The sequence below is a fragment of the Littorina saxatilis genome, linkage group LG10 (genome assembly GCF_037325665.1).
Source record: "Littorina saxatilis isolate snail1 linkage group LG10, US_GU_Lsax_2.0, whole genome shotgun sequence".
Classification (NCBI taxonomy): domain Eukaryota; kingdom Metazoa; phylum Mollusca; class Gastropoda; order Littorinimorpha; family Littorinidae; genus Littorina; species Littorina saxatilis.
Window position 1 is genome coordinate 11,739,407 of NC_090254.1, and position 21,210 is coordinate 11,760,616.

Consider the following 21,210-nt stretch of genomic DNA (forward strand, 5'->3'; position numbering starts at 1 on the left):
TTTCTCGTGAACATTAGCCCTAGTCACTGCACTATAAACAGATGCTCTGGGATCAAGTCTTGAACACATCTAATCAGACAAGCAGAGCACATCCTGCAGGCTTGTCCATACCACAGTGCTCTGAGGGACACCATCTGGCCAGAGGAGACAGCGCTACAAAAGAAGCTATACGGCCCCAGAATGGACTTGGACAGGACAGCACGTTTCGCCCTGCAGTCCGGACTGACTTTCTTTTCTTTATTTGGTGTTTAACGTCGTTTTCAACCACGAAGGTTATATCGCGACGGGGAAAGGGGGGAGATGGGATAGAGCCACTTGTCAATTGATTCTTGTTCACAAAAGCACTAATCAAACATTTGTCCCAGGGGCTTGCAACGTAGTACAATATATGACCTTACTGGGATAATGCAAGTTTCCAGTACAAAGGACTTAACATTTCTTACATACTGCTTGACTAAAGTCTGTACAAAAATTGACTATATTCTATACAAGAAACACTTAACAAGGGTAAAAGGAGAAACAGAATCCGTTAGTCGCCTCTTACGACATGCTGGGGAGCATCGGGTAAATTCTTTCTCGTCCCAACCAATATGGGACTCCCCCTAACCCGCGGGGGGTTCCGGACTGACGATCTAACAGCGAACGACAAGATTGAAGAAGAAGAACACATCTATCCTTCCTGGCACACTCCTTTTCGTAAAAGACAGTTCGGCTCCCCGTCCCGGATCTGGTGAGGATTTCCCACGGGATATAAGACTATCCCTCATCCCTCCACTTGGTCACTCACCGAATATCAACAGTCTAGGTTCTGTCTGTGCACAGTTACAGTTGGAATGTTTTTGAATTAGTTAATTCATCAATAAATTCCAACTCATGGCAGCAACCAGTGTGTTGATTGTTGGTATGTGTCTATTTGAGATGGTCAGCCGAACTGTTTAGGGAAACAAAACAAAAAAATAGTCTGTTTACGGTATCCCGACCGACCCTATTTTTTCGCGCGACCCTAGACTTTTTTTTTTTTTGGCATTGGGGGAGAAAAAAAAAGAAAGAAAAAAAAAGTCCTGTTTTTTGGCAAAATAACTTTAAAAAAATGGTTTTTTGGACAACAACAAAAAATAAAAAAATAAAAATCCCGATCTACCGACCCTATTTTTTTGGCCTATGTTACCGTAAACAGACTTTTTTTGTGTGCCCTACACGGTAAGGTGTGTGCCTTCTGCATTCTCCGTATTCCAACCAACCCATCCCCACCCAAATCCCTACCATGGCAAGAAGAATTGTCCCTATGGCACCTCAATGCTTCGTGCCCAAAGTCATTCAGCTGCCCATAACTTTCTCTTCACAGGAGTTGACACCCCAGGCCTTCTGAAGCTGTGCAAGACCACGAATGGAATTCAGATTTAACGCCCTCAGACACAGCAGTGTCCAATTAGGGACATGTTTTGCTGCAATGATACCTGCGATTAAAGAACAGCCTAGTGTAGACCAATCAAGACATTGCTACACTCGCCTGCACAATAAACAAGAGAGAAAAAAGCGTGGCAGTTGGAAATAAACAGGACGCGTGTTTGTTCCACTGAGTTATAATTATCTAGCCACAGCGGTGGATATAACTCAATGTCTCGACATGTATTTCTCTCTCTCTCTCGACTGTACACAGAGATAAGAACAGCCTCGCTTTCACCTAGATCCTCCCTAAAAACAATGTTCAGACCTCATGTTCAGACTCGGCGTAATGATTCCGAAAGGACTACTTTTTAGCGGTCAAGTTCAGTCGTCCGCATACTCGAAAGTGAAAAAAAGATGAAACGTTTTGCTACAGTATCGGAGGATGATCTGTCGAAGAAGAAAAAGAATCTCGTGCCAACAACTACGCAGAAGACCATCCGAGTTGTCCAGAAGAAGTTCTGAAACACGTCACGTTCCAAATCAAAAGACGACATTCTATTCTCTTACGTCACTATTCTTGGTTTACGGTACCATTCGGCGGCTTTGCTACGAGTATGCCATAGTCTTGGTTGGCCGAGACCTTGAGGTGGAATGCGAGTGATTAGGTTTGTTGATTTTGCTCGGAGAAGTGGTCCGTGTTCAAGCAAGTTTCTTTCTTTTTTGAAAACAAAACCCTTAAGACCAGTGAATGTCGAGATATATGTTAATTGGATCTGTGATCCAAACATGCCTTTTGGTCAATCTCGATGGCAGTTTATTCCACTCGCCCTACGGGCTTGTGGAATAAACTTCCATCTCGATTGACCAAAAGCCATGTTTGGATCACAGATCCAATTAACGTATATTGTTTTGTTATAAAACAACACAAATTTAAAAAAGCCGAATAAAACCTTGAAACCTTGAAACAAGGTTATTTATGGCTCGTAACACGTCCGACCTATGACCTGTGTCTATCACCTCATCACCGTCACCCGCCGTCGCGCTTCAGTGATCAAAGATTCGCTTTGAGCGACCGAGCGTGTCGCACTTAATCCTGAGGCGAGAAAGAACAAATTGCTCGTCATCTGAGGGTATACCGCGGAACGCACGTGCTCTTAATGTGAATGAGCCTGGACAGTAAGGCGATGTTATCATACTACTAAAACTAGTTAGAAACGTCAAGAAAGGAACAACAACCGGGTATTAGTCAGCGAACTGTCTTTGTGGCCACCATCACGGTTGGTGGTGTTAGCCAGGTGCAGGGCTCATCAAAGAATCTGGAAGTGACCTCGCTCCAATCCAGTTAATCCCCGGCTTTGAACCTGAGAGTAGGTGCCTCTCGTCCAAAATGGAACTGCCCCTTAAGCTTGGCCCAAGCCACTATCTAAGATAGCCGTTGTGCCTGACTGCATGCATGATCATACCGACACGGTTGGCCTAGTGGTAAGGCGTCCGCCCCGTGATCGGGAGGTCGTGGGTTCGAACCCCGGCCGGGTCATACCTAAGACTTTAAAATTGGCAATCTAGTGGCTGCTCCGCCTGGCGTCTGGCATCATGGGGTTAGTGCTAGGACTGGTTGGTCCGGTGTCAGAATAATGTGACTGGGTGAGACATGAAGCCTGTGCTGCGACTTCTGTCTTGTGTGTGGCGCACGTGTCAAAGCAGCACCGCCCTGATATGGCCCTTCGTGGTCGGCTGGGCGTTAAGCAAACAAACAAACAAAAATGCATGGTCATTAAGTCTTCGTTAAATCGTTCCGAAAGTATTTTTTACTTGCTCCGCTGTGGTCATCTGTAATAAAATGAAACTGTGTTTTAAGAGCTTGACCAAAGCCAATAAGATAAGCGTTCTGCCTCACTGCCTGCATGGTCAACTTGTCTTTGTTAGATATCATCGAACGTTTTTTACTTGCCCTGTTGTAGTCAGTGAACTGAAGGGCCTCGCCCAAAATAATGACTCGAGAACTGCGACTGAGCTGGACCTAAGCCAGTATCTAAGATAACCGCTGTGCCTCGCTGCCTGCACGGTCATCACGTCTTTGACAGATCTATGTTATCGGAAGAATCTTGTTTTTGTGGCTGTAGTCAGTGAACTGGAGGACGAGCCATTTATAGCGATATGCAGCTATATTTAGCGCTCAGCTTCAATCATGGGCTTTGTAATGTCCGAAAGTCCGAGAGATCCAAGGCCAAATAAAGTCAAGGTTGTTTCGACCTTCCCTTAATCAGTGAGGGAATGAGTGCGAATTGTTTACAGCGGAAAAAACAGTCAAGGTTGTAAATGTCCCGGGCGGGGATGTAGCTCAGTCGGTAGCGCGCTGGATTTGTATCCAGTTGGCCGCTGTCAGCGTGAGTTCGTCCCCACATTCGGCGAGAGATTTATTTCTCAAAGTCAACTTTGTGTGCACTCTCCTCGGTGATCGAACACCCCCGTGTGTACACGCAAGCACAAGACCAAGTGCGCACGAAAAAGATCCTGTAATCCATGTCAGAGTTCGGTGGGTTATAGAAACACGAAAATACCCAGCATGCTTCCTCCGAAAACGGCGTATGGCTGCCTAAATGGCGGGGTAAAAAACGGTCATACACGTAAAACCGAGTTTCAGCCCACGAACGCAGAAGAAGAAGAAGTAAATGTCATCGTGTTCTTTGAAAAACACAAAGCTATTGAGTAAGATAGGGAAAATATTATCAGGAAAAGCCGTAGATACGAACTAACAAACTATAATTCCGCCATGTTTCTCCATTGTTCCCTCTTTTGGTGTACTTCTCATCTTTCAGCAGACTTCTTGCATTCGCGGTGATGTAATTACGACACACCTGCAACGATACACTCAGATTGCCCTGTAATTATGCTCATTATTAAATCAATAAATTAAACAGAGGAACGCTTTCGAAATGCACATTTTTCTGCGTTAGAGTCCTAATTTTGTTAATCAACTTATTTTTTTGTAATCGAGGGCAGCTATTTATAACGCTATTCGACGAAACCCGTTCGAATTTAGTTACTCAACTCTGTAATTGAGGAAATGCGCGCGAGTTTCACTGCTGTTAGGGGCAGAAAATAAAATGAAGCAAAATTAAGGTATGCATAATTAAACTTTTAAACACAGATTTGTTTTGGTACACGTATTCCTGGTGTATTTAGGTACACGTATTCCTGGTGTATGGTGGTGTCATTACAAACCCCAAACTCAACTCTGCCGTTCTTGGGACAACTTTTGAGGCCGTTTTTGGTAGGTACTTTCCCTTTAACACTCAGCAGTGGGTTTGAGAGTAGATCGTATTGCAGACGGGGTGGCTGAGCCAGTAGGGCGTGACGAATAGCTGCTGATGAGGGGCGGGGTGGAAAGGTGTGAGGTGAGGCGTGAGACAGGTGAGGGCAGGTAGGGGACAGCAACTGGGATTGACCTGTTGCTGACCACTCTGACGCTGCCCTGTAACTCTAGATATAAGAGTACGGAAACGCAGTAAATGATACACTGTGACTGGCCTGTGGATGATCACATGCTGCACCAGTGTAAGAGTATGAAAACCCAGTAAATGATACACTGTGACTGGCCTGTGGATGATCACATGCTGCACCAGTGTAAGAGTATGAAAACCCAGTAAATGATACACTGTGACTGGCCTGTGGCTGCCCACACACTGTCCTGTAACATTGGCTCGGGCAAGCTAGCACAGAAACCAAGTAAATGATACAATGCCATCTATCAACAACCGGCTACGGCACAACCCTGTAAATCTAGTAAAAGACACTGATACGCTTGGTCCCGCTGAGCTGAAACAGTAGCTGAAGGATATGGAAACCCAGTAAATGACTGATACACATTCACTGGCTGGCCACACTGACTGTGACACTGACCTGTAACACTACACGAACTATACAGAGCATAAAAACCCAGTACATTTTACACTTAATTGTGTACAGGGTTCTGCCAACGCCGCTGTAACACAGTCTATGTACGTGTATTTATACATCTATCACAACTTATCTCAGTCAGTGGTACTGGTGTTAGTTGTAGCTGAAGTTGCCTGAAGTTGAATGCAAAAACCAAAGTGTGTGTATTTGAGTACGTTCCCCTGCCCGTTCAGTTTGAGAGCTTGCCTGTGTGCTCAGTGTGAGTGTGTGTGTGTATGTGCCCAGTGTGTGTGTGTGTGTGTGTGTGTTTGTGTGTGTTTGTGTGTGTGTGTGTGTGTATGTGTGTGTTTATCCATGCGTGCGTGCATCCGCATGTCTATCTGAAAGAGTGTTACCCTGTTTCAAATACTGTGACAACACAGCACGACGAACAAGGTAAAGGGACACAACCACGTCCTAGCCCATAATCAAACAAGACGCTGCAGTTACCACCACGGGTCTAGTACCGACCACTACGCCCACAAAGAAATCATGTTTGACTTTCGCCCATGCACTTTGATAGCGGCGATTTAGAAACGTTATCAGACAAACAGTGTTTTAGAGACTGCAAAGAGAAACGACGACAGGCCACAAAGTATGTTTAACAGTGCTGTTTGCGCAGGGGAACTTGCCACGCCGTCGTAATGTGAGGGAGGGGGCACTACTATATTGGGCACCCATAAATTGAGAACCTGGGTTTTCAGAGACTTAAATGAGAGGGAATGAAGTGTGTGTAGCGAAACGACGACAGGCCACAACGAACGTGGTCAACAGCGGTGTTTGCACAGTACAGGGGAACTTGCATGCCGCACGGTCATCATGTGAGGGAGGGTGCCCTATATTGGGAACCCCAGACTTGAGGAACTGTGGTTCTATACTATAGATTCTAACGAAAATAATGCCCCCCCCCTCCCCCCAAATCAGCCATTGTCATTTTGCTCATTTAATTAGACCAGGTTTGTATCTAATAGTTCGTTGTCATAAAGAACCCTGAAAGGTATGATAATTTTGATAGGGATAAAATTTTCTCAATGTATTGACGAATCAGGACCCCAAAATGGCCTCTGAGTAACAGGAAAGTTAAAGCCACAGTCCTAACCCGTGTACACGATTCGGCTCGATCACCATCTCAGATCAGGGTTTTACATTTGTTCACGCCATATAACCATGTCTGCCGTCTTCGTGTACACTACATTGGGGTGTGCACGTTAAAGATCCCACGATTGACAAAAGGGTCTTTCCTGGCAAAATTGTATAGGCATAGATAAAAAAAATGTCCACCAAAATACCCGTGTGACTTGGAATAATAGGCCGTGAAAAGTAGGATATGCGCCGAAATGGCTGCGATCTGCTGGTCGATGGGAATGCGTGATGTATTGTGTAAAAAAAAAATTCATCTCACACGGCATAAATAGATCCCTGCGCCTTGAGACCGAGTCTGAAGATACGCGCGCGATATAAGACTTCATATATTAAACAATAACAATAACCATCCCCTTGCACACGTGCCAGAAATCCACAGCCTGTCTGCAGAGTGGAAATTTGTTCGTGAAGTAAAGTCTTTAAAGCCACAATTTGTCCATGTGCCCAATCTATTTCCAACATTTCAACAGTATGCAAACGACAACAGCTTTTTCTATTAAAAATAATAAGCCAATAGACAATATGGCTCAATGTGGTAGTTAACATGCCCGATATAGTGCTCCCTCCCTTACCATCTATGCACTGACAGGGGGGACTGGCACTTTTACTGTCTTTTTAAGATCGCTGCCAATGACTACTCGTCAACGGCAGTAAACGCCAGTCAAATGGCACAGGCATAATTATAACGATTGGGGAGAGGGGGCGTGTCGGGTTTTTGGAATGTGCACTAGTTGAAATTCTGCCCCCGCTCTGGCCAGTGGCATGTGCCTGTGTGAATTGACTACATGGATAGGGCGCGCGATATCAGAAAGGTCTCTTCTCTAATCGCAAAGACGCAGGGCTGTTGAGATCCACACAATGAACGGCTTGAACGTCTACAACTTACGGTATTTGTGCATGTTCTTTCTTCGCGAAGGGCACTTCACAACAGAGTGCATGTCTGCCGTCTCCGAACTGGTCATATTTTCAAGTCTCTTGATCTTGTTTATTATATTTGTGTGCGATCATCGTGTCATGATTTCAACCACAGTGTGTGTGTGTGTGTGTGTGTGTGTGTGTGTGTGTGTGTGTGTGTGTGTGTGTGTGTGTGTGTGTGCGTGCGTGCGTGTGTATGTGTGTGTGTATGTGTGTTTGCATGTTCTTTCTTCGTAAAGGGCAGTTCACAACAGAGTGAATGTCTCCCATTTCCGAACTGGTCATATGTTCAAGTCCCTTAGTAAAGTTGTGTTATATTTGTGTGCGTTCATCGTGTCATGGTTTCAAGTACATATACGCGCGCGCGCGCGCCTGTGTGTGTGTGTGTGTGTGTGTGTGTGTACTTACCCTCCACAGTGTTCATGACGGCTGATGGCATCAACTCCGCCAATCTGAATCGTTGTTGCAGCGCACTCCACCAATACGAATTGTTGTCAGAACATACTCCTCCAATCAGATTGTTGGTTGAACACACTCCGCCAATGAGCAATGTGCAAAACTTTGTTTCAACACTCAGCCCAAAAGAATCATGTCGTCGTAGGAACACTACGCCAATGAGAATCGTTGTTGGAACACAATCCACCAATAAGAATAGTTGTTACAACACACTCCACCAATAATAATCGTTGTTACAACACACTCCGACGTCTTGATGATGACGCTGCTAACGTGGAACGCAATGCGCAGCGTCGTGTACGTGTTTCCCGTGTGGGTGTGATGATGAGGCCGAGGATGATGATGACGATGATGATTGCGAAGACGTTAACAGCTGGGCAGGGTCCTGTGGTTGTTATCCGTGGGGAGCGTGGAATCAAGCGTATCCAATGTCCACAACAGGGAACTGAACTGAGGCACGAAGACAACAAAACCAGCAGCACTGTAAGACAGACAGGTAGACGGGTGTAAAATAATACAATTAGGCCAACAAAAAAATATAGTCTGTTTACGGTAACCCGACCGACCCTATTTTTTCGCGCGACCCTTGACTTTTTTTTGGCATTTGGGAAAAAAAACAAAAAACAAAAACACGTAAAAATATGGTTTTTTGGAGAAAAAAAAACCCAGACCTACCGACCCTATTCTTTTGGCCTATGTTACCGTAAACAGACCTCTTTTTTTTGCCTTACAAAAAGGACCAGTACTGCCAGACAAACAAGTAGCCGGTTGCATCTATAGACAACGAACAAAACTGCAACATGATCAAGTAGTCAGTCGGTTGCAAATAGCAAATACAAAAAAATAGCAATGCAGCACGAACATATATTTATAAGCTATCATACTTGCGAGTAGGATGAATACTCATCAACTCTATAAACAATAACACCGTAACTGACCCGAATAGGAAGTCGAACGGAAATATGATGTGTCTCACATCAGCAGAATGCTAAGTACATGTTTGTATGTACAGATGAAGATCGCTATGTTGGTTTTGGTTCACAACTGAACTGAATCGTCTCAGCCACATTCCCTACCGTGTTGGCCGAAGAGTGTTTGGTAACACTATAGATAGCGTAGATGAGCTGGGGCGGGGGAGACGGGAACGGGGGGTGGGGGGGGGGGGGAGGGATGGACGGGGTTGAGTACTGCCAATAGCTCAACTAAGCAGTTTGAAATCCCCCAATCCGAGCCCTCAGGTACGTATATATATAATCACTGAATGTAGGTATAGTCGTCACACTTCACTGACTCTTCCCCCCCCCCCCCCCACCTTTGACGATGCTTACCTCCCCTCTCCCCCTTCGAACACACCTGATTTACATTCGAACACAATTAACGGTCTGTTCATTATACACTGGTCGCCCTGGGCGTTTTGTTAACAGGTATTACCTCAAAGGCAAGAATATATTCCACTCACCCGTCATAAAGAACGGAAAGCAGTCAAACTAGATTCAAGATTGTATTGCCCTCACAAAAATAAAACATGTTTTCAAGCGACGCTCTTTTCTTCATTTCTGTAAGGACATTGCATTCTGCAAACTATGGTATTGGTTTCAAACTGAGGTGAGACAACGCAGTAATGGCCGAAGTTTGATACAATGGACCACACCCACCCCCACCCCCACCCCCACCCCCACCCGTCCCCTTTCAAGACCTTGAGAAATCTTAAGAAATCAGGTTTTAACACTGTCTACCCCACCCGTGTTGACCAAGGTTTTTTTTAGCCAAGACCAGCTGTGCTGCAGCAGGTCAATAGTAGTAACTGTGTAGTAACTGTGTATCAACACGCTGGAATGCAGGCGTTAGATCGACGTTACAGGAAGCGACTGAAGCTAACAGTCAGAGCGGATACATCCATACCTGGTCAGATAGAGCCATATGAGACCTGGGAGACAATGAGTTAAACAGGAAGGAGTTTTAAATTGTGGGTAAATTTACAGAGGTTATGAACATAAAATATTAGAAAACAGGTTCGTAAAAATGGGGGGGTTACCAAGAAGAAGGGTTCCACTGTAAGATAAACTGATGCAATCAACACACATAGGACTATAACCGACTGTCGATTATTTTTCCGACATTTTCACATTAAAGAAGTCCGATAAGGTATTGGAAACTTAAGTGTAGATATAAGCAAAAGCAATCCACTTGAACCGTCGCCGAAGATGATCAAATCAAAGATGTTATCCACGACCCTAGGCATATGTGTCATTACAACCCGTTATGTTATGGCCTAATAACCGTAGGTTATACAGTGTTAAAGTAGTAGCTTCATAAAGAAAGGAATGCACGATCGACGGCCGATAATGCCAACATTAAAGGCATATGTACTCGATGACTATACACGCTAATTGCTTTACCAACAGCTGGAGACATGCTAAATTAAGTTCCCTGCAAAATATTGTGGTCTAGGACCCCTTCAATGTTGAGATATGTTAATTTTCATTTTGATCTGGATCGTCCTATTTATAGATTTGCCAACAGAGGTAGCGTTGACGCAAGGGAAATAACTCCGCGTCTTTGTTTACATCCAAAGTTTTTGAGACTCTAAAACAAGCTGTAATGCATGTATATGGTCCGCGCATGGCGACATATCGTCATTACATGGTCTTATGGTGCGTTTGACATCGATTATGGGCAAACTACACTTTGTAAACACGGGAGCGCGTACATATGCCTTTATTGCCTTCTACATTTAGACATAGTTGTGTCATATGCCACAGCCAAATGACTTTTCGAAAAAGCTTCCTCTCGTGCGTACACGGTCAGATGGCAAGGAGTAAATTGCCGGAGTGACTTACAAAATACATTCCTTCAAGTATTTATAAACGATAATGTATACGACTTCTGTTCTTCCCTACTGTGGTAGGCCTCCCCAACTGTGCGTCCATGCGTCCTGTACGCACTAAACTACCCGTCAAGGTTCCCGCGTTAAAACGACAACAAGTCGCGTAAGGCGAAAATACAACATTTAGTCAAGTAGCTGTCGAACTCACAGAATGAAACTGAACGCAACGCAACGCAGCAAGACCGTATACTCGTAGCATCGTCACTCCACCGCCCGTGGCAAAGGCAGTGCCCGTGGAATTGACAAGAAGAGCGGGGTATTCGTTGCGCTGAGAAGGATAGCACGCTTTTCTGTACCTCTCTTCGTTTTAACTTTCTGAGCGTGTTTTTAATCCAAACATATCATATCTATATGTTTTTGGAATCAGGAACCGACAAGGAATAAGATGAAAGTGTTTTTAAATTGATTTCGAAACAAAAAAATTGATAATAATTTTTATATATTTAATTTTCAGAGCTTGTTTTTAATCCGAATATAACATATTTATATGTTTTTGGAATCAGCAAATGATGGAGAATAAGATAAACGTAAATTTGGATCGTTTTATAAATTTTTATTTTTTTTTTACAATTTTCAGATTTTTAATGACCAAAGTCATTAATTAATTTTTAAGCCACCAAGCTGAAATGCAATACCGAAGTCCGGCCTTTGTCGAAGATTGCTTGGCCAAAATTTCAATCAATTTGATTGAAAAATGAGGGTGTGACAGTGCCGCCTCAACTTTTACAAAAAGCCGGATATGACGTCATCAAATGTATTTATCGAAAAAAATAAAAAAAATGTCCGGGGATATCATTCCCAGGAACTCTCATGTCGAATTTCATAAAGACCGGTCCAGTAGTTTGGTCTGAATCGCTCTACACACACACACAGACAGACAGACAGACACACACACACACACACATACACCACACACACACACACACACACACACACACACACACACACACACACACATACACCACAACCCTCGTCTCGATTCCCCCCTCTACGTTAAAACATTTGGTCAAAACTTGACTAAATGTGAAAACGTGCATAGGTCCCAAATAGCATGTCGCTTTGGTAACAGTTCGCGTGTAAGTCGTGCATTTTATACGGTAACAAGTCGCGTAAGGCGAAATTACTACATAATAGTCAAGCTGTGGAACTCACAGAATGAAACTGAACGCACTGCATTTTTTCACAATGACCGTAGTCCGCCGCTGGTGCAAAAGGCAGTGAAAGTGACGAGCCTGTTTAGCGCGGTAGCGGTTGCGCTGTGCTGCATTGCACGCTTTACTGTACCTCTCTTTGTTTTAACTTTCTGGGCGTATTTTTAATCCAAACATGTCTTATATATATATGTTTTTGGAATCAGGAACCGACAAAGAATAAGATGAAATTGTTTTTAAAACGATTTCGGAAATTGTATTTTAATCATAATTTTTATATTTTTAATTTTCAGAGCTTGTTTTTAATCCGAATATAACATATTTATATGTTTTTGAAATCAGAAAATGATGAAGAATAAAATAAAAGTAATTTTAGATCGTTTTATAAAAAACATAATTTTAATTACAATTTTCAGATTTTTAATGACCAAAGTCATTAATTAATTTTTAAGCCTCCATGCTGAAATGCAATACCGAAGTCCGGCCTTCGTCGAAGATTGCTTGGCCAAAATTTCAATCAATTTGATTGAAAAATGAAGGTGTGACAGTGCCGCCTCAACTTGTACAAAAAGCCGGAAAGACATTTATCGGAAAAATGAAAAAAAAAAGTCTGGGGATATCATACCCAGGAACTCTCATGTAAAATTTCATAAAGATTGGTGCAGTAGTTTACTCTGAATCGCTATACACACACACACACACACACACACACGCACAGACACACACACACACACACACACACACACACACACACACACACACACACACACACACACACACATACACCACGACCCTCGTCTCGATTCCCCCTCTATGTTAAAACATTTAGTCAAAACTTGACTAAATGTAAAAAGACAATGGCAACAGGCGGAACCTCGCGGCAAGATCACAGGAGTTGCCTCGCGTTATCACCCCAGAAGCGCTCATTCTGGGAGTTCCACCAATTGACTACAGGTGGACTGAATGTATTAGTTTCGCTTTATTACGCGACTTGTTTTTGGTATGGGCGGGCGCAGTGCAGTGGCGTGGTGGTAAGACGTCGGCCTCCTAATCGGGAGGTCGTGAGTTCGAATCCCGGTCGCTGCCGCCTGGTGGGTTAAGCCGTGAAGATTTTTCCGATCTCCCAGGTCAACTTATGTGCAGACCTGCTTAGTGACTTAACCCCCTTCGTGTGCAAGCACAAGACCAAGTGCGCACGGAAAAGATCCTGTAATCCATGTCCGAGTTCGGTGGGTTATGGAAACACGAAAATACCCAGCATGCCTACTCAACGAAAGCTGAGTGAGCTGACTATGCTCTCAGAGTATAGTGTGGGGAACACAAATGGGCAAACGAGCTCACACGTGACCAGACAATTCTGGAACGCTGAAGAAGAAGAAGAAGAAGAAGAAGAAGAAGAACAAGAACAAGAAGAACAAGAACAAGAAGAACAAGAACAAGAACAAGAAGAAGAAGAAGAAGAAGAAGAAGAAGAAGAAGAAGAAGAAGATATGGGTTTAAGTGGAAGGGTGATCTTATTCCGTGGAAAAGCCTGTACAGATCTGCCGTGCTGCAAATGCCCGCTTACATTTACGATTAGGATGATACATGTACCTTTAAATCTCCTACATACGAATTAATTCACTGCAAGGGGAAAATCGACACAGTCGCCAACAGTTCTCACGGCCAAACTCACAGAGCTGCAAATGCCCGCTTACATTTACGATTAGGATGATACATGTACCTTTAAATCTCCTGCATACGAATTAATTCACTGCAAGGGGAAAACCAACACGGTCGCCAACAGTTCTCAGGCCAAACTCACAGAAATGAAGAAAGAAGACTGAGTGTGTTGGATTGTTAGTGTTTGCGACTGTCGTGGGTAGATAGTCTTGAGTCGAGCGTTTTAAAATGCCTGAGCCTGAAGGCGGGCGTAACTTACACCTCTTGGTATCAGTCTGCCTTAGAGATGAGGACGACAGTTGGCCAGAAGGCCAGAACAGCGCGCTGCATTTTCCTGCTTAGAACTAATTCGCGTCTGCCGCGACGGTGCCTGAGCTAAACATTGGCGGGCACTGCTCACAACCCGGCACACGGCAGTGTAAACATTCCCCGTCCCTTCACCATTCGCCACCATCCGCCCTACCCTTGGTCTCATGCCTGTAGAGATGGTGGTGTGGAGAAAGGGAAGGGTGAACTGTCTTCGTGGGTTTAGAGAATAATGGAAATCGTGTGAACTAAGACGGTCGTAAAAGACAAGTGTGTACAATGGTTTCTTTTTTGCGCTCACTTTTCTCTCGTCATGTCGGCGTGTCACTGGATTAGTAGAATATCAGCTTACCTCGGGCTTTGAAAATAGCGTTTGAATGGGTTGGAGTCGACACACTTTTTGACTTGTTAACTTGTGTTGTGTAATCCGCCTGAAAATCCTTTCAACCGATATCCTGTTGATATCATGTAGCAGGGTTAACACATGTGAGTTTGAAAAAGGCTCACACCAACAACAGCAGCAACAAAAACGACAACAACAACATAATTATGCTACTTAACAAGCACGGCTGATAATACTTCAGCTTCATTTGCGGTTTGGCTCCTTGGCAACTTCAGAGTACCGGCCTTTTTAATAACAATGGAGAGGTAACGGGAGAGGTAAGGAGAAAGAGAGGCAAACAGATAGATGCAGTTAGTCAGATAGACAGACGGACGGACGGACGGACAGACTGACAGACAGAGAGACAGAGATAAACTATCTTACACCGATGTGGTTGAAAAGTTTCATCTCTGTAACGTAGTAGTTATTACAAGCAGAAAAAACGTATAATGCCATTCAATATCTAGTTTGTTTGTTTGCTTAACGCCCAGCCGACCACGAAGGGCCATATCAGGGCGGTGCTGCTTTGACATTTAACGTGCGCCACACACAAGACAGAAGTCGCAGCACAGGCTTCATGCCTCACCCAGTCACATTATTCTGACACCGGACCAACCAGTCCTAGCACTAACCCCATAAATTGCATAATGCCAGACTGCCAATTTTAAAGTCTTATGGTATGACCCGGCCGGGGTTCGAACCCACGACCTCCCGATCACGGGGCGGACGCCTTACCACTAGGCCAACCGTGCCGGTTTCAATATCTAGTCCCACGCTCTCTTGCTTACATACCTACTGACTGACTGACTCACTACTGAACTGTCTTTAATGGCCCGCGCCCTCTGCCTTACACAAACAGTGCATGCAACGTTGTGAAACAGTCGGTAACTTATAATTGCAATATAGTTATTCCACCGTTGTCTTTGTCTCCAATCGTCTAGCCTCCTCATTCCTCAATTAAAGGAACAGACTGGCTTACTGAACGTGGCTGAAAATAGTGTGGTTTTTTTTTATCACAGTAGTACTTGCAATAAGAGGACACCTTTAATTGGGATCAACCATGCTATGGTATCCCGCCAATTAGTCCTTAATCGGCACAACAACAACGGCCTGTAGGACAAAAATTAATCAGCATCATCATCGAAACAGCCAAAAATGTCTCTACATTGCTGCCATGACAGGTATATTCTTGTTTGGTTTAAACAATGTTTATTCATATAATTTACATGTTCAGGAAATGTACATCGACATAAGGTGAAAACAACAACAAGCCTACGGCTTATGGTGGTGTCTTCAAACAAATTATATACATTATATTCTTGTTTCGATTGACGATAATGATCGTAGAAAAACAACAACACGAAACTGGTTCAAGTCAACCACAGCTTATTCCAGGATATAACCAGAAACGATGATAGTTTCACTCACAGTCAGATTAAAAGGATAATAAACAAAGGGACCACAGAATCCTTTATTGGGAGCCGTCTTCCCATCGTAGGGGCCTAACACCTCAGGTTGCACTGCACACTGTACTCGTACGGCAAGCCTATAGGGTTAACCAAGCAGAGCATTTACCCCATGGTATTAACTAACTAACTAAAGGGGGGAGTTTGCGTCCTCTCAGAAACTATTTCTATTTGGGACAAGAGTTGGTGATACGCTAAGGAGCTGGTAAAAGTGAGAAAAGAGGGGAGGATGACGGGGTGGCAGGAGTAGTGATGATAAAAGTTTGTTAAGAGGGATAAATTCTTCTTCTATACTCACGGAATAAAATAACTTAACATTGTTTAAAATTTAATATCTCAAAATCGGAAAAAGTTACAGGAGTGATGTTTTTACCAACGTAAAGCTTGTTCAATTGCTCATTATGGGCAAAAACCCGGAATAGTCTGGCTTGTTCCGTTTTTTTGCAATTTGAGCTCAAAGACGCATGGTGTCATTTTGGAGTTTACAAACTTAGCACTGTGTGTTTGACAGCGCTGTGCGGCGTGCACTGGTTGATCGCAGCCGCAATTAAATTACACAGGAGCAGTGAAGGTTAGCCTCAATACGTTTAGTAACCAAACAAATTTCATTGTGAAGTCGAAATTCGATCAACCCTAATGAAGCGGTCTTGCTGAGGATTGGTGACACGGGGCCGTCCTTGGCGAGGCAGGTCTCGAACGTTACCGTTGTTTTGCTGGTACCTTCTTCGCCACAAGGCAACTGATTGCCTGGTCACTCCGAATCTCTTAGCAACATCAGTATAAGTCATCCCTCCTCTCAATATCCCTATTGCGACGAGTCTATCGTTCACACACGTTCGTGGCATGGTGAAAGAGAAAGACAGAGTGGACAGTTTTGGGCAAAGAGAAAGAAACATTTTAGTGAGTTGTTCTCACTCACAAACAAACGGACAAACCAAAGGCAGTACTTTCATGCAATATTCGTGGATCAGCAGCAGACCTTTTGCAGGTTTCAAGTACGGGTAGACGTGCCCCGAGAGTCAAAGAGTGCAGGCCTACCTGTTTACAGCACACACAGCGTGCACTGGCTGTCGGCAGCGTCTAGTAAACTCCAAAATGACACCATGCGTCTTTGAGGACCAATTATGAAAAAACTAAGCAACCGAGAACATTCCGGTTTTTTTCCTCTTCTCAGGAATTGATGGTTCTATGATCGTACCACCCCGCTCTCCTGCAACTTTTTTCGATTTTGAGATATTAAATTTTAAAACATGTTAAGTTATTTTATTCCGTGAGTATAGATAGTGTGATTTAATATAATTGGGTTTGGCACCCGTTGTCTCCAAGAGCATTGGGAATAGGATGTTAAAAGTATACGTTTATTTTCCAAAAAAGTACTTTATAAAAAGTGATAAAATTTCAGAGCCACTTTATAAAATCAAAGGTTAAAACAGGTGATTCAGATTTGTACAGGGAGAGCTTAAAAGCAGATATATACAGCACATAGGCCTTTTTTCATTTCACTTGCAGTTTAAGAAAGCTATCTATGCCACAGTGACGCACCGAACACATTCGCTCACACAGATATGGTACTGGCCTCTAAATAATGTTGCGTATAAAATAGTTTGTCGTATATTGACGAGTAATTACATAAATCTAAAATAGTTTTGAGAATAAAATAGATTTTCACATAAGGAACGAACAAGAGAGTAGTTGGGGTATGGTGTGGAGGGTCTATTTGGGTGTGCGGTGCCCAGCTACCGTCCCGCCGGGTGGAGCCCTGGCCCTTCGCTCCCGGTATTGACAATTAACGTTATCACCATGTAGTCTTCACGTTACGCCGTGGTTTTGACATTACGCCACTTAGTTGGGGTCTACCTGGCGAGGACAAGAAAGTATCAGGACAAGAAAGTATCAGGACAAGTGCCACAAGTTTCTCTTACCTCACATTTCGGGTGGCCACATAGCCGTGGTAAACGCCCAAAGGAGATAAACATCAATGGCGACAGTTGTAACGAGCATTTCCGTTGTGACCCGAGACTGTACAATGGGGGGAATTTTTAGTTTCACATACCCGGCCCGCTGAGTGATATCCACTCGCCTCCTCTCCTCCGCCTCAGCGTGGGAGAATTTGCTCGCTGAACCGTGAAGGGAGGCACACGTACACTACAAAACCACGGCGACACTACTCCAAACGACAATGGGTCGACCACAGTGCTGGGAACAGTGAGATGACAGTTTCACAGTCAGGCTATGATACTAATAATGACCGGACGGAACAACGATATTCCTGGGTGACAGTTTCATTCTTAGTAAGGCTATAACCATGATGATCATCGTAGCGATACACGACACTGGGGCGGCTGAAGCGCAGTCCAGGGATACACTGATATACTTGCAAACGGTGACAGTTTTATTCACATTCAGGCTTAACAATGGTTCGTTTTGTCTACAATTACAGATTCACATTCAGGCTTACAATGGTTCGTTTTGTCTACAATTACAGATTCCCTTTCAGGCTTACAATAGTTCGTTTTGTCTACAATTACAGGTTCCATCGACTTACCTTTATTGACTCGATTTACGATAATGTTCGTAGAAAAAAGCACCACGAAACTGGGCCAACCACATCTTATTCCAGGATAAAACCAAAAACGATGATACTTCACTCACAGTCAGACTCTGTCGAACATGATGATGGCATAAAGAAAAAGTCCAAAACTGATCCAGTGGCTCAGTCAGTTGCAGTTTCACAGTCACGCTTCAATAATAATGATCGTAAAAAAAAATAAACGACGCCGGGGGGTTGGCCTACGCGGAATTCAGGATACACTCTGAAACGATGATACATGTAGTTTCGTTCAGTCAGGCTTCAGTGTTGATAGTGATCGTACTGAAAGTGAAAATAAAAAGTCGGTCCTACTGGCTCAGTCAGCGTGCGAGAGTCACGGAGATTGGTCCTTGGAGTATACGGAATTGTATCCACTGTATGATATACACTATATATATAACTGGATCCGGAATAGATGATTGGAGACTGCACTGAGCTAGGCAGCTACCGTACCCCAAAACGTGACCGGAGTGTCAGTGCAAGACCCAGTTCCGTTCACACTGAGTGTCCAAACACTGGTCCCATTATTCCCCTCAGTCACAGCGCCCTTCTATACACTGAGTCGTCACGGAAGTCGAGAGTTGAACATACCACAACACAACACCACACTACACGTACAACACTCCTTCTCTTTTCCGAATCCTTGCCACACTAGTGTCACAAACAACAGCAACAGGTTTTTGACAACAGCGCTTTGCACTCCCAAAACGTCACGTCTTTAGCCAAAATTTGCTCCTGTGACGGACCCACGGAAAACACCAGCAAGGAGACTTCAGATTCAGTTTTAAATTCAGCTCTCTCTCTCTCTCTCCCTCTCTCTCTCTCTCTCTCTCTCTCTCTCTCTCTCTCTCTCTCTCTCTCTCTCTCTCTCTCTCTCTCTCTCTCTCTCTCTCTCTCCATGTCTGAACAGCGTTTATCGTATAATTCCCGCTTTGCTATTTTTACTCGGATACCCCGGGTAGGTTGGAGGCCACCCGAGTCCCAGCTGCCGCCCACTCAGAATTCTGAAAGAGCAAACAGCTGCCCGTGAACGGTGAAGGGGGAACCAGTCTACCGATGCCACTAGCCACTGCTGAATAGTCTCAGCTACCAGCCCTGGCCTGGTCACCGCCCCCCCTCCCCTCAATCCCTCCTCACCCCACCCCAGCCCAACCCCGCCGTGGACATGGTAGCAACGTGATCAACTTCTTCAACTGCTTCGTGTACTTTAACAAAATCAACAGTAGAGCCCCGCTCCCCCAGTCCCCATTTGAAGCCCTCCAAACATTTTAGAAAACCCGTTTCACTGTACAAACTCAAAGATTAGAATATTATGTACTTCTCTTAACCCTTATTCATCCTCTCTCGAAACTCGCTTACAATATTAATAGTGTCCAGAGGAGTTTGCATCCATGTGTTTACTTTGAAACTAACTTTTATTCATGAGTTCACAACAAGACAACACGGCAAAGTACTTTGAGATTCAGAAGGAAAACGACAAGTTAAAAACTTATAATGCGGGCTCACATAAATTCTTCACTAACTTTTCATGACGAGATATGATTAAACAACCGTTTAGTGTGTCACCTTCAAAGCTAACAAGATAAGATAATCTAACAAAACAATCAAGCCAGTCAAACGATCGTGACCTTTTGCTTGTTTCTTGGAAAACTTTTCTCTCAAGGTATCACACATGTGACTGTTCCGATTTTGATTGCAAACGTGTTTGAAGTTGGATAGTAACGGTGGGGAAGAAATGAACAGGTTGAGAGGAAAGACGTACAGTCATATGACGGACACCAACAGAAAATAATACCCCCTCCCCTCTCCCTCCCCCTGATTGCTCGAAAACTTGAAAAACATGTGTGTTTGTTTTTCTCTGCTGACTCAACGCGGGAAATATTAACGGTAAAATAACCAACACTATAACATTAGTAGAATCAACGTTGCATGTCCCATAATGCGCCAGTCGTTCCCAAGATGACGTTCGTGCCTGTCAATGAACGAAACGAAATGTCTGCTTTTATTTTAAAGGCACAGCCCTTCCCGTGTAAACAACTCGACTCACCATCTCAGATCAGGCTTTTACACGTTATAAGAGCATCCTTCCCCGGACACACAAACCAACAGTCGATAATCTGACTGCTTTCTGGGCAGAATGGCATTTTTGACGAATTGATTTGATTTTTTTTGCCAATATGAGAAATCAATTCAGTAAAACATTACTACTCAACACAGCAAACAGCTAGAATATTGATTTCTGGTATTAGTCCAACTGGAGGAAAGCTATCAACCCAGGGCCGGACTAGGCGAAGAGGAGGGGGGGGGTTGCCAGTGGTGGCCCAGGGGGACATCCCCCCCGGCGGCAGGGGCGGATCAGTTCATTTTATGACTGGTTTTTTTCAAAAGTATATTGTGAAGATATGGGTGTGAAGGCGCGAAGCGCCGAGCCGACGGCGCAAAGCGCCTAGCTTGCTAGGGGGGTCTGGGGGCATGCCCCCCCGGAAAATTTTGAAAAAAAGGATGCAAAATGGTGCAATCTGGTGCATTCTGAGGATGATCATTACCAGTTTCAGGCAGTTGATTTTGTCACTGATTAATACCCCAAAAATTGAAACTCAATGTAAAATAAAGAAATGCATACCTCATTCAATATTTTTATTTTTTGGCTGGGGGGGGGGTCCGGAAACCCTAGAACCCACCCCCCCCCCCCCCCCTCGTTGTGGGGGTCAGGGGGCAAAGCCCCCTGAAGCTGACGGGTAGGTCATATTCTGAGATAGGAAAATGGTCGCTCCTTGCATGAAACGGCATAAAATAAGCAATAATAAAAAAAAAATTAAATAAGTAAGGTACATGTTTAGGCTAGGGGGGGGGGGGTTGCGCAACCCCCATAACCCCCCGGTAGTCCGGCCCTGCAACCCATATAAAATCCCTTGAAGATCTCA

The 21,210-nt window shown here is 44.1% G+C and overlaps 1 long non-coding RNA gene across 2 annotated transcripts in view; it reads right to left on the bottom strand.

Annotated features, from left to right (window-relative positions):
• Positions 1-18,962, bottom strand: part of LOC138978165 (uncharacterized) — a 78,856-nt gene extending 59,894 nt beyond the window's left edge. Inside the window, exons 1-2 of one of the 2 annotated variants that reach the window (XR_011459594.1) lie at positions 18,242-18,962; positions 7,795-8,323 (exon numbers count right to left, since the gene is read on the bottom strand). This is a non-coding gene — a long non-coding RNA (uncharacterized lncRNA). Of the gene's footprint in view, positions 1-7,794; positions 8,324-17,618; positions 18,222-18,241 lie in introns of those variants that run through there. The other variant, XR_011459593.1, reaches the window with a different exon arrangement.
• Positions 18,963-21,210: the final 2,248 nt, after the last annotated feature.